Source organism: Macaca nemestrina, chromosome 3, assembly GCF_043159975.1.
Source record: "Macaca nemestrina isolate mMacNem1 chromosome 3, mMacNem.hap1, whole genome shotgun sequence".
In the NCBI taxonomy this organism is placed as follows: Eukaryota; Metazoa; Chordata; class Mammalia; order Primates; family Cercopithecidae; genus Macaca; species Macaca nemestrina.
The window spans coordinates 71,493,688-71,507,475 of record NC_092127.1 but is presented as its reverse complement, the minus strand read 5'-3'; the positions used below and the strand labels follow the sequence as shown (position 1 = coordinate 71,507,475).

The 13,788-nt window shown below is 34.5% G+C and overlaps 1 long non-coding RNA gene across 2 annotated transcripts in view; it reads left to right on the top strand.

Moving 5' to 3' along the window:
- Positions 1-13,788, top strand: part of LOC105486200 (uncharacterized) — a 308,856-nt gene that overhangs the window by 250,188 nt on the left and 44,880 nt on the right. The window lies entirely within an intron of this gene.

The window sequence follows — 13,788 nt, the reverse complement described above, 5'->3', positions numbered from 1 at the left end:
AAAATGGTAAATACAATGCCGTACAACATTCTCCTATTTGATATCTCAAACTGTGCTTTTCATAGCCAACAAATGCTCTGAAATTTTTCTTTTGACTTATTGCTAATAATTCAGAAATCAATTTAATTTTTAATAAATTCTAATTTAATAATATAAGAATCTCAGAACCTACTTTCATCAAGCCACTTCCTCAGTCTGAACCTCCTTTTATCATCATTGAAATGAGAGAATGAGGATTTGGGATAAGATCGCTTTTAGAGTCTCTGTCAACACTGACATTTGATGGTTCCATGAAGCAGTTAAAACATACTTGATAAGATCTTATATTCCCTGGTGGAGAGTGGAACAAGAAGCAAATAACTGAAAAATTCTCCCAAAATTACTGCATGCAGATATCAGAGAAAACCTCATTAATGAATTTCTTAATATGTAAATATTTTAAAATTTAAATAATATAGCTATTGAGTAATTTTAATTATGTAATCTGCTGAAATAATTCTTTTGAGGGCATTGCCATTCGTTTGGAAATACAATTCCCCAAAATTGCTAAGTAAAACTTATATTCCCCAAATGTTCAGGATCTTTAAAATATGCCCCTTTTTGTGAATCCATATTTTAATAAACACTAGTCATGAACTACTGTTCATAATAAACATAGTTGTTTGCCACATAACAGTATAAAGCTGCAAGATTTACATATGCCAGATATGCTTCATACAGGTTCTTCATGTGTGGATATATGTTCTTTTACTGAAACACTGTAGAAAACCAGAGAGATTCACAAAGCATGTTATAATGTTTCAAATATTTTTAAAGCTCTGTTTGTAATTATCCCATTTTGGAAGGCAGTGAAAGGACAACATAAGCAGATAGTAAACAGAGACGGTCTTTAGGAATATGATTTATGATGTCCTCACTTTGCAAAATAAGTGAAGGTCATACTTTGTATATTGTTAGCTATAGAATGTAGTGTTTTAAAGTAAATAAATGAGAGATAATTTGCATTGATAAATGATACTTGGCCACAAAATATCTTAATCCCTCTTCATTGCTAAGCTTCTTGCCCATAAATAAGATAAAATGGTAATTTAACCCATACTTCCCTGAAGGATCTTATGAAAAACTGGGGATCTTGGAGCCAAAAGACCAATAATAGTCAAGCAGCCATTGCATAAGCCTTAGGAGAAAGGGACCAGTCAGCAACAGGTCTTGTTCTAATGGCTTTGGCGAGACTGCTGTGACAAATACCCCACTTTTGTAGATGATACCTTCAGAACCAGTGCAGTGGTTATGACTGCCCTATAAAATAAGCAAAAAACTTTTCATGTCATGTTTTGAGAAGAGTCACTAGCATCATATCCTCTCAGAAAAATTTTGTAACTAGGAAAACAGACTTTGCCCTATTTTGATGGAAGAGTTTTACCCTTTTTTGAGAAAAGTAATGGGAGAATGGGAAAACTGGATTTTTGTATAATAACCTTTGATTTTTATGTTTCTTATTTGGGTGTTTTCTGAGCTTCTTAGGCCTGTGGTTTGGTGGCTTTCATTAATTTGGGAGTATTCTTGACGATTACTATTTCAAATATTTCTTTTCCCTGATCTCTTTTTTTTTTTTTATTCTGTCATTCTAACTATGTTTATGTTGTACCTTTTGATATTGTCTCACAGTTTTTGGATGTTCGGCTTTATTATTATTATTCATTCTTTTTGTGTTTCAGTGTGGGAAGTTTCTATTGTGATCTCAGCTCTCTGGTGGGTCTAAGAAATGTGTTGATTTTCAGTTTGTCCCGCTTTTTCTTGTTGGAAGGGTAAGAGTGATAACTTCCAAACTCTTCACAGGTCAGAGATGAAACTCGAAGTTTCAAATCCTTCATTTTTGTTAGTGTTCCTATATCTGTCTTCTGCTTTAAGAGACTTTTTTAAGTGTTTGACTTGATTAAACTATGGATTTGAATTAGTAACTATTTGGAAAGTTTTGTCTTTAATTACCCTAGTTAGTTCGATGAGGCATTGTAGAGAGATGGCTAAGTACAGAGTACATTTTCACAAAGTCCTAGTGTTCTGCAAACAAACACATAGAAATTTAGTGCAATTATCCTAAACTGGAGTCAATGATGGTCACTATGTAGCAATAAGGGTTGAGTTGATCAAAATGTTACAACATTTGTAAATGCACATGCACCCAACATTACAGTACCTAAATATATAAAGCAAATACTAATAAAACTAAAGAGAGAAATAGCACTACAATAATAGTATAGAATTTAACTCCCCTACTTTTAACAATGTACAAATCCACCAGACAGAAAACTAATATGAAAAGAGTGGACGTGAACTGCACTATAGACATGGATCCAACAGACATATTCAGAACATTCGTCCTTTCAGCAGCACACATTCTTTTCAAGCACACACAGAATGCTGTACACTTAGATGATATGTAAGGCCACAAAACAAGTTTCAAGAAATTCAAAAAGATGGCCAGGCGTGGTGGCTCATGCCTGTAATCCCAGTACTTTGGGAGGCTGAGGTGGGTGGATCATGAGGTCAGGAGATCGAGACCATCTTGGCTAACATGGTGAAACCCCATCTCTACTAAAAATACAAAAAATTAGCCAGGCTTGGTGGCAGGTGCCTGTAGTCCCAGCTACTCGGGAGGCTGAGGCAAGAGAATGGCGTGAACCCAGGAGACAGAGCTTGCAGTGAGCCGAGATCGTGCCACTGCACTCCAGCCTGGGCAACAGAGTGAGACTCTGTCTCAATAAAAAAAAAGAAAAAAGAAGAAAAGAAATTCAAAAAGATTGAAATAATATCAGCTATCTTTTCTGACCACAGTGGTATGAAACTAGAAATAAATAACAGGAGGAAAAATAGAAAACTCACAAATACATGGAAATTAAAAATGTGCTCCTGGATAAATATGCATCAAAGAAAAAACAACAATAGAAATTTTAAAATATCTTGAGATAAATGAAATGGAAATACAACATACCAAAACTTATTGGAAGCAGCAAAATTACACCCAACATATCAATACTGGAAGAACTAATAATGTCCATACTACCCAAAATGATCTACAGATTCACTGCAATCTCTATCAATATTCCAATATTTTTTTTGCAGATATAGAAAAAATTCTAAAATTTATATAGAACCACAAAAGACAAATAGCTACAGTAATCTTGAGCAAGAAGAACAAAGATGGAGGCATCACATGAACCAATTTCAAAATATACAACAAAGCTATAGTAATCAAAGCAGTACGGTATTGATATAAAAGAGACATATAGACCAATGGAATAGAATAGAAAGCCCAGAAACAGGTTATGTGTTTATGATCAACTAATCTTCAACAGAGTTGCCAAAAACTTACAATGAGGAACAGTCCGTTTAATAAATTGTGTTGAAAAAGTTGAAAATCCACATTCATATAAATAAATTTGGATCCTTACTTTACACTCTATACAAAAATCAACTTGAAATGCATTAAGGACTTAAATGTCAGACCTGAAACTTTAAAACTACTAGAATAAAAAGAAAAAAAAAAAAAAAAAAAACAGAAAAAAAACTTCTTGGCATTCATGTAGTCAGGAATATTTTTGGATATGGTCTCAAAACCACAGGTAGCAAAACCAAATATAGACAAGTGGGATTAGATAAAACTAATAATCTTCTTTACAGTAAAGAAACAATCAATGAAGTGAATACACAACCTATAACATGGGAGAACACATCTGCAAATCATCCATCTATTACCTTCTTTAAAAGATATAACTAACTCAAGTAACGGTGTAACAGGAAAAAGAAAAAAAATAATAATAAGTACCCCAATTTAAAAACGGGCTAAGGCTCTGAGTAGAGAATTCTCAAAAGAAGACATACAAATGATCAACAGGTATATAGAAAATGCTCAACATCAATAATCATCAGAGAAATGCAAATCAAAACCACAATGAGATATCCTTTCACACCTGTTGGAATGACTGTAACCAAAAAGAGAAAAGATAGGCTTTGGCAAAGGTGTGGAGAAAAGGGAACGCTTTACACTGTTGGTAGAAATGGAAGCAGGTACAGCTATCTATAGTATGGAGAGTCCTCAAAAAAATAAAAATAGAACTATCATTTGCTTCAGCAATCCTACTACTGGGTACTTATCCAAAGTATGTAAAACCAATATGTCAATGAGGTATCTGCATTCGCATGATTATTGCAGCATTACGGACAAAAGCTAAGATATGGAATCAATCTAAGTATCTATAGATGGATTAATTTATAGAGAAAATATGATATTATACACAATGGAATACTATTCAGCCTTAATAAAGAATAAAATCTTGTCATTTTGACAAAATGGATGAACTTGAAAGACATTATAGTAAGTGAAATAAAATGGGTACAAAAATGGATACAGCATGATTTCACCCTTATGTGGAATTTAAAATAGTTGAAAGTTGAACTCATAGAAGCAGTTAATACAGTAGTGTGTACTTGAAATTTGCTAATAGTCTTAAATGTCTCACAATAAAAAATGTAAGATAGCAGGATATATTAATTAGGTTGATGGTGGTAATCATTTCACAATGTATATGTATGCTAAAATATCACATTGTACAACATATATATAATTTTTATATCATTTATACCTCAATAAAGCTGAAACAATAGGCATTGAGAAAATTACTGCTTCCGGTATTAACAAAAATCATGTTCCTAATAACCACGTAGGTGTTAGAGAAAAATAAAATTTATTATGACCTTACCATATGAGAAAGTGAGCACCACTTTCTCCCATATTTAATCAGACTTTTTTTTTTTAATTCAGCCTAGTAAAGTTCTTTCAGATTTATGTGAAAAAAAGGATTTTATTTTTCTTTCACTGCTGTAGTACAAATTTGATTTCAGATTCTCAGTCTTTTGAATCAGCAAACATAAAATTACTTTGACACAATAAAACAGTTGCAACTGTTTCAGTTTTAGAAAATTAACAGATTTTCTCTTCAGTTCAAGAAAAAAAAAATCAACAGATTTAGATGCCTTTGAAACAATACCAAAATCTATAAGATCTTAGACTATTCTTTTTTTTTTTTAAGTTTCCTTTTTTATATTACACTTTTAAATTCTACGGCACCTGTGCACAATTTGCAGGTTTGTTACATAGGTATACATGTGCCATGTTGGTTTGCTGCACCCATCAACTCATCATGACATTAGGTATTTCTCCTAATGCTATCCCTTCCTCAGCCTCCCACCACCCCCAACAGGCCCCAGTGTGTGATGTTCCCCACCCTGTGTCCATGTGTGTTCATTGTTCAACTCCCACCTATGAGTGAGAACATGCAGTGTTTGATTTTCTGTCCTTGTGACAGTTTGCTTAGAATAATTTTAGACTATTCTTAGAGCAGTACAAATGTCCCTGTTGTCCAAAGCTGAGGTCAAAACACACTTTCTAACAGTTGTGAGATATTGTACTATAAATATTTACTGATATTTTAAGAAGAATCATATTGTAGTAGTAGCAGATTTTAAACCAGTCTGCAAGTGTGTTTTTACTTGAACTCTGTTGAGAGTCTCAAGGGATATAATCAATAGAACTGTACATAATTGAATTGCAAAGGATAAAGGAAAAGGCTGAATAACAAAATTTGATCAAAAAGAACTCTTCTTAAGGGAAAAACTTTTTAGAGTATGCTGGAAAATAAAGCTTCTGAAAAGAGCTTGATTACTCTTTAATCACATTAGCAATCTGGAAGCCCTATGTCTAAATGCAGGGAATGCCTTGGGCTTCCCTAGGAAAAGATTATATTGATTACTGCATCAGTCCCTGAACAGATGGATGAGGGTCACAGTACATCATGCCAGAATTCAATGCCATTTGACTCCAGCACTTTCCAGGCAATAAATATGTGGTTGTAACTGATGCTGTTGTTTTATTCTTTTATTTTTACCTTCTAAACACAGTGCCAATTTACTAAATACACTATAATCTACTCCCAAAATACATTCATTAAAAGGAAATAATTTTTTAAAAGGCAGAGTTGCCAGCCTCAATATAGAAATTATAAAAACCCTTTTTTATTTCCATCGGAAATTCCATCTCTAGATTGCTGTAGTAAAAACCTCATAAGCAAATGAGTTGTCTCATTGTCTCCGGACAATGACATCAGGAAATGTTCCAGACAAATCTTTTCTAAAACACAATCCATCTGGTAGTTGCCTAAAAGCAAACTTCAGAGAGAACCAGAATGCAATCCAACTGCTTTCTCAAGTAGCACCCACAGGATCCCTTGCATCTTCAACCGTCATGTCTGTGCTTCACTCAGGTGTGCTTTCCTATTAACAGAAACGAGAGATGTTATATTTATGATATTTTAGCCTGTGACCACATATGAGGCTGGAAGATTTAGCCCCTATTCTTGTATGACTTATAAATACCTTCCTTGTAAATAACCAAGGTTAGGATAAAAGTGTTCTCCTAGAAAAGAGAGTTCCTGCAGGAATTTTCATTTTATTTTTTGAAAACATCAATTTTCAAGTTTTAAAGACAATGAAATTAATGACTGAGAGACAGTTTTGACTTTGTTTTTATTATCTTGTCCCTCAACTTTCAAATAATTAAAAAATGGGATGCCTAAATCTTAGCATATTTTCTGCCTCCTTCAACTCTTCTTGGAATTTTTAAAAATTGTGTCTCCGCCAGGCATGGTGGCTCACGCCTGTAATCTCAACACTTTGGGAGGCTGAGGTGGGTGGATCTCCTGAGGTCAGGAGTTCAAGACCAGCCTGAACAACATGGTGAAACCCCGTCTTTACTAAAAATACAAAAATTAGCTGGGCACGGTGGTGCATGCCTATAATCTCTGCTACTCGGGAGGCTGAGGCAGAAGAATCACTTGAACCTGGGAGGTGGAGATTGCAGTGAGCCGAGATCGCACCACTGTGCTCCAGCCTGGGTGACAGAGCAAGACTCTGTCTTTAAAAAAAAAAAAAAAAAAAAAAAGTTTCTCATGCTGAAAACCAAACTAGAACATAAAATATTTTGAAGGGCATATAGGGGCTGGAGAAACTATTGCTAGCCCACATTTTATATATTTTACTTCATATGACTATGAATCTCTAACATCTATGTATTTAAGAAACTTAGGTAAAAAATCTATTCAAATAATCATAACATTCAAAATCAAAACAAATAAACACTCTATATGAGTTTCTGACAATCACTGATTTGCAAGTATAAAATATGTAATAATTATTTAGATCATGCCTACTATGTAAAATATGTTTTGGGTTATAATAAAACTACTAGTTATGTGTATAGGACACTTATGCAGCAGGCACTTTCTAAGCCTTGTATGTAAATAATGTCATTTATTCTGTGAAAGTAATTTGACTATTACCATAATTAACATTGTTTTGGACTAGATCTTACCTCAAAATTCATATGTTGAATTTCTAACCCCTAATGTGATAGTATTAGAAGACAAGGCCTTTGGGACATAATCAGATCATGAAGATGGAGCCCTTGTGAATGGGATTAGTGCTTTATATACAAGACCCCAGAGAGCTGTCTTGCCCACTTCCCACCATGTGAGGGTATAGTAAAAAGTTAGCGGTTTACATCCTGATAGAGGCTCCTCACCAGCACTTGACCATGCTGACTGGCACCCTGATCTCAGACATCCAGCCTCCAAAACAATGAGAAATACATTCTCATTTGCTTTTTATAAGTCACCCGGTCTATACTGCTTTGTTATAGCAGCCTTATATGACACACACTGAAATTGGTATTGGGAAGTGGAGGTGCTGTTGTTGCAAATACATAAAAATGTAGAAGCAATTTTGGAAATAGGTAGTGGGTAGAGGCTAGAAAAGTTTTCAGAAGCATGCTAGAAAAAGCCTAGACTACCCTGAATAAACTTTTCAAGGTGATTTGCTGAGAGCTCAGAGAGAAAAAAGAAGAGCTATCACAAGAACTTCTGTCTTCCTAAAGAGCACCTAAGTAGGCAGGAAGCAGTGGCTCATACCTGTAATTCTAGCACTTTGGGAAGCTGAAGTGTGAGGATCACTTGAGCCCAGGAGCTTGAGGCCAGCCTAGGTAACATAGGGAGACATCTCTACAAAACAAAAAAGATTTTTTAAAAATGTTAGGTGTGGTAGTGCTTGTAGTAACAACTACTTGGACGGCTGAGACAGGAGTATCTCTTCAGGAGGTTGAAGCTGAAGTAACTCATCACATCATTGCACTCCAGCCTGGGTGACAGAGTAAGATCTCATTTAAAAAAAAAAAAAAAAAAAACCTAAATAATCATGAACAGACTATTGCAAACTATTGACAGAAATTTGGACAATAAATACTCTTCTGATGAGATATCATATTGAAATAAAGCACATGTTATTGGAAACTAGAAGAAAGGTGATCCTTCTTATAAACTGGCAAAGAACTTGGAAAATTGTGTTTGTGTTATCATGTTATGTGGGAGCTAGAACTTGCAAGTGATGAAACAAGAGACAGTTGAGGAGATTTTTAAGCAAAGTGTTGGAGTACTGACTTGGTTCCTCCTGAGTGCTTATAGTAAAATGCAAGAAAAGTGAAATGATTTGAAGCGGGAATGATTTAGCTAAACACACACACACACATACAGAGAGAGAGACACACACACACACACCCACTCCCTCACACACAAAACAGAAACAAAATGTAAAGATTTGGAAAATTCTCAGCCTATTCATATTGGAAAAAAATAAGAAAGTGTGTTCACACTAAGAGTGTGACCTAGTGACCATTCGATAAGAAAAATTAGCATGACCTAATTAGCCATCACAATGAAAATCACTCTCTATTCTTCATGAAAGGAAGAGGAAGAATGACTCTTTGACCAAGACAATTCAGAGATCATCAAGGCTGCTGTTCACACCACAGGCTCAGAGTGTAAAGGCTAGGGTTGGGGAAAGGGTGCCAAGCTAGTTCCTCTCTGGTTCAGGTGAGCTGGGATGCCTCCAGCCCATGCATCATGTGTGGGTCCCTACAGAGGGCTACAACATGGTCTAAGCTCATGTGGGAGCGAGGCTGCCCAGACACAGGGCCACAACCCAAGTCAAGGAAAACTTCAGAGAAGGAACCACTGCCCCATTGGGTCCAAAGGATGGAGCCAAAGGGTGTTATTCTCAAGGCTTAAAGTTTGATGAAGTTTTCCCTGTTAAGTTTTAGACTTATTTGGGACTGATCCCCCTTGCTTATTTTCCTGTTTTTCCCTTTGGAAAGGGAATGTCTATCTTATGCATGCCCCACCATTTTATTATGAAAGCACATAACTGTTTGATTACACGGGTTCACAGCTATAGAGAAAGTTTGCCTCAAAATAAATTATACCCTGAATCTCACCTATATCTGTTTTCAATGTTATTTAGATGAGACTTTGGACTTTAGACTCCAGAGTTGATGATGGGAAAGTTAAGACTTCTGAGTTTGTTGGGATGAAATAAACATATATTGCCTGCAAGATATAATTGGGAGAACAGGAGTGGGATGTTATGGATTGAATAAAAAATGTTTTTGTCTCCCCCAAATTTATATTTTAAAATCCTAGCTCCCAGTATGATGGTATTAGGAGGTGGGGCTTTTGGGAGATAATTAGGTCTTGAGGGTGGAGCCCTCATGAATGGGATTAACACTCTCATTAAAGAGATTCCAGAGAGCTCTTTCATCTTCTTTTCGCTTTGCGAGATACAATGAGAAATTAGTAGTCTGAGACCTAGAAGAGGTTCTCACTAGAACTGAACCACAGTGGCACTCTGGTCTCAGAATTCTAGCCTCCAGCACTGTGAGAAATAAACTCCTGTTGTTTGTAAGCTACTCAGTCCATAGCACTTTGCTATAGTAGCCCAAACTGACTAAGAAAACCCCTAATCTATAAATATTAAAATTAGGATTCAAAAGGCTAAAAATATCTGTGCAATTCACCATAATCAGTAGGTTATGAAAACAGGGTCCTTTTGGACATAGGCGCTTTGAAGAGTAAATAATCAAATAAGCTTCAATTCCACCCTTTAGGTTTAAAATTTCATTCCCAAGTTATGTGAATTTATTCACTAAATTACAGATGTTTTATAATTCCCATCAGATGCTGAAACCTCTTAATTTATTTGAGTCCTTTGAACTTTTATAAATTTCAACGTTATTTATTTCTACAAAGTTCATCTTCATACACTCCTATTCAACCTATCTTTGCTTATTTTTCTAAACTTTTACAAGAGAATCCCATTTCTGTTTGACTCTACTTGATTTCAGTTTCTTTGCCTGAGATGTGTTTCCCAGGCAGAGCACTACAGCCTCGATTTTCCAGCACTAGAAAACACTAGATAACTGGGATGACAGATGACACAAGTACCCATGAAGAAAATGTCAAGCTATTCCTTCATTGTTGAAGCTGTTGAAAATTGTTGAAGTTGAAACTAGGAGCTTGGTTTATAGCAAATGCACGTGTTAAAATGTCCCTTTTACATTCCTGGTCTCAGGCAGACACTCTGAGTTTGCTGCTTGACAGTCTTCCTTCGAGGGTCCTCAGCAAAACTAGGGAACTCATTGCAGAACAGAGGCTGAGCATGGAGTGTAAGAGAAAGTGCAACAAGGATGGGGAGAGAGTTACACTGTGTCTCTACAGAGGAAGGAGAGAAAACAAAATAGCAATAAATAATCCTTTATGGAAGGAAGATCTTGTTTAAGGACTTCATTTGATTTGCAGTGTAGAAAAAAGAGTAAAAAAAATACTTGCATTAATAGACCTCCTTCATAAGCACAGTGCCATTGTATATTAAAGAGTTACATTTTCTATGGCAGCTTTTGTATTATTGGGAATAAAAAGTTTGTATTAGTCTTTGTTATCATACAGAAATAAATTAGACCTGCCTTATGAACATACAGTGACAATGGCCTATCTGATAGAAATACAGTGACTTAAAAAGTCTGATGCCTCTAATATACTGTCCAATAGAGAGAAATTATTTCTCAGGTAGCAATAGTAACAGTAGTCTTAGCAGGGGTAGATGTTGTTATTTCAAGGTTGGTCTATGAACCCACATTCACATTCCTTGAAAATGATTTTCATTTAGATTTGCCAGTTTTTTTTTTGTTGTTTTTTTTTTTTTTTTTAAATTTACAAAAGTGTGTAACATAAGTCAGGGAAGGGTTTTATGTCCTGTCCTGATAGAGATATTGGTGTGTACTAAAATGAGTCTTTGTAGTATTAATAAATGAAACAAATCGACCCTCTTGATATCAAATAGTTAAGCAGTGATATTGCAATCAATTTATTATAGCACATTGTAAAATATGTTTCTCCAGAATTTCTTCAGAACATTCTTTGGTTGATTTTTTCTAATTCATTTACTATTTCCTAATATATTTTCCATTGAGCATTTCTCCTTTCAAAGTCCAAATATTTTAAAAATTATGTATTTATAAACAATCTTTAAAAGTTCCTCATTAGTCGTGAAATTAATTTTCTAGGATGTAATTGTTAACCAGCATTTACACTCTTTCCATAAACATCCTGGATGATTAAGAGAAAAAAAATGGATTATAAATTGATTTTCAGTGTTTATACATTTAATAACGTATAAGAGGTTATATAGCTGGTCTTTATCTGTTCAGTATCCACTTTCATAATACCATTTTAATATTTAACAAAGAACTAATGCTTAAAAAATATTATTGTATCATTTATATTTTGGTGTTATGGTTAGCTCCAACACTACTCACCTTTCCTCACCCTCAAGTGCTTCCTTCAGAACCTAGCTATACTCAACTTCTGGATCCTAAAGTACTAATTACCTAATACACAGACCATAGTTTTACTCTCAGATTTTCACTTTTTAAGAAATTGCTGCAAATTCTAGATTTGTTGATTTATGAAGTTTTGTACATTATTTCAAGGATGCATGTTAATATGGTCACAAAAAAACAAAGAACATATTTTAAAATTATGTTGTATCTGTCCCACAGTACCATACTGTGCCTCAGGAGGTGAGACCTCAATGAATGTTTTTTAAATAGCCAAAATATATTTTTAGCCCACAACATGCTGGTTAGCATTTTTCTAAATCAATTCACTTCCCCCGAAAAAACAGAGACTTGTCGATGTAAGAAGCTTATCCAAATGATAAATATGACAGTTCTACAGAGAAAAACAACACACTGATTAACAATTTAAAAAATCAATCATGAAACCAAATACTCCCTTCTTGGTATTAAATAATCTACGTGATCACAGCAACAACAACAACAACAACAACAATCAGCTTTGTCCTAAAGATTTTGAAATCCCTGCATCCCAGAAGTTCATTTAGCAGTGCATGTACGTGTCTCATGGGTGCCTTTATACAACGAAAATACTGAATCAATTATCTCAGGTCTGTATAATTCAGCCCCATTCATGAAGCTGTGGCCTAAGTTTCCTTCTGCTTTCTTCCTGGACAAAAGTAATTCCTTCAACAGAAGAGAAGCATATTTTCCATTCATTTTTTTCTAAGTATTAGAAAAAGAAGTATTGATGCAGCCAAATTGCTACCTAGAACTTTTTTAAATTATAAAAAATATTTTATCTTTAAATTTAAAATGTGTCTTAAAATTGGTCACTCATGTAATTATTTTTCTTTTTGTCTTGCTATTGTAAGAACTCAATGTATAGTACTCATTAAAATTCCTCACTTGTCAACCCTATAAAAGAAGTTAATTAATTTTAAATCTAATTTCTGAAATAGAAGAAAGGAGTAGGGCAAAGTATAAGAAAGTAGAAGAAATAGAAGAATAAGAAAGTAATTCTTTCAAAGGCTTAAATCCACAAGACAAAATCATATTTTAATGTAACTTGCTTCTGGCATATTAAAACCCAGAGCCATCAAAATCATGACAGAAAAAAATGTCACTAAAGAAACTGAGAATATTATTGAAAATTTTATCTGACATTTTATTTATTTGTCATTTGGTTTGGTTTTGATTTTGAGTTTTGGAGTGTTTGGGGTTTTGTTTTATTTTTGCTGTAGGTTGTATTGAAAGAGCCATAGCCACTAATAAGGAGAGGAAAAATAATTTCTGCCTTCTGATTCAGTATTGAGGCAAGTGAAGGAAAACCAACTATCTTTTTCACTAGGTGACAGGAGAGAGGGACAAGGGAAGGGGTAACTGCCACATATAACTAAAATACACTGAACTAAACCAGCAAAGAACTTTGTAACCCCTGCATCAGGGAGCGTTTCATCAACAGAGATAAGTGAGCAGAGCAAAATAGCACTGAGCAATACAACAGCCCATGTGAGAATGAATGGCTAATGAAGAACTCCAGCTTGCAAGCATTCTTCATTCAGGGACGGTGGCACCTGTGCCTATGTGTGTAACTGAAAAATTGTTCTTACAGCTACACATCATGCTTACTGATTGGTATAAAGTAGTATATAAATAAATTCATATCTACCAGTTTCAAAATAAATTATCTTTTGATATAATATGACTACAGTACTTGCAAGTTGTGCATAAGTGCCAACTTACAAAAAAAGAGTTTTTCTCAAGTTTTTGAGAAAACCAAAAATAAAAGTCAACTATACATGTAAACAAAGTTTAAGGGAGCTCTTTTCCTCTGCCATTTTTGCTTTAACAAATGAAAATAGTAGTTTTCTCTGTTTTATTAAATTCATACATAGCTATATAATTATATTCATAAATAAACATATAACGGTGATTGTTGTACCTCTGTTTCTCAATTATCAACTCATAAAAAGCCAAACAATATTGGCTTG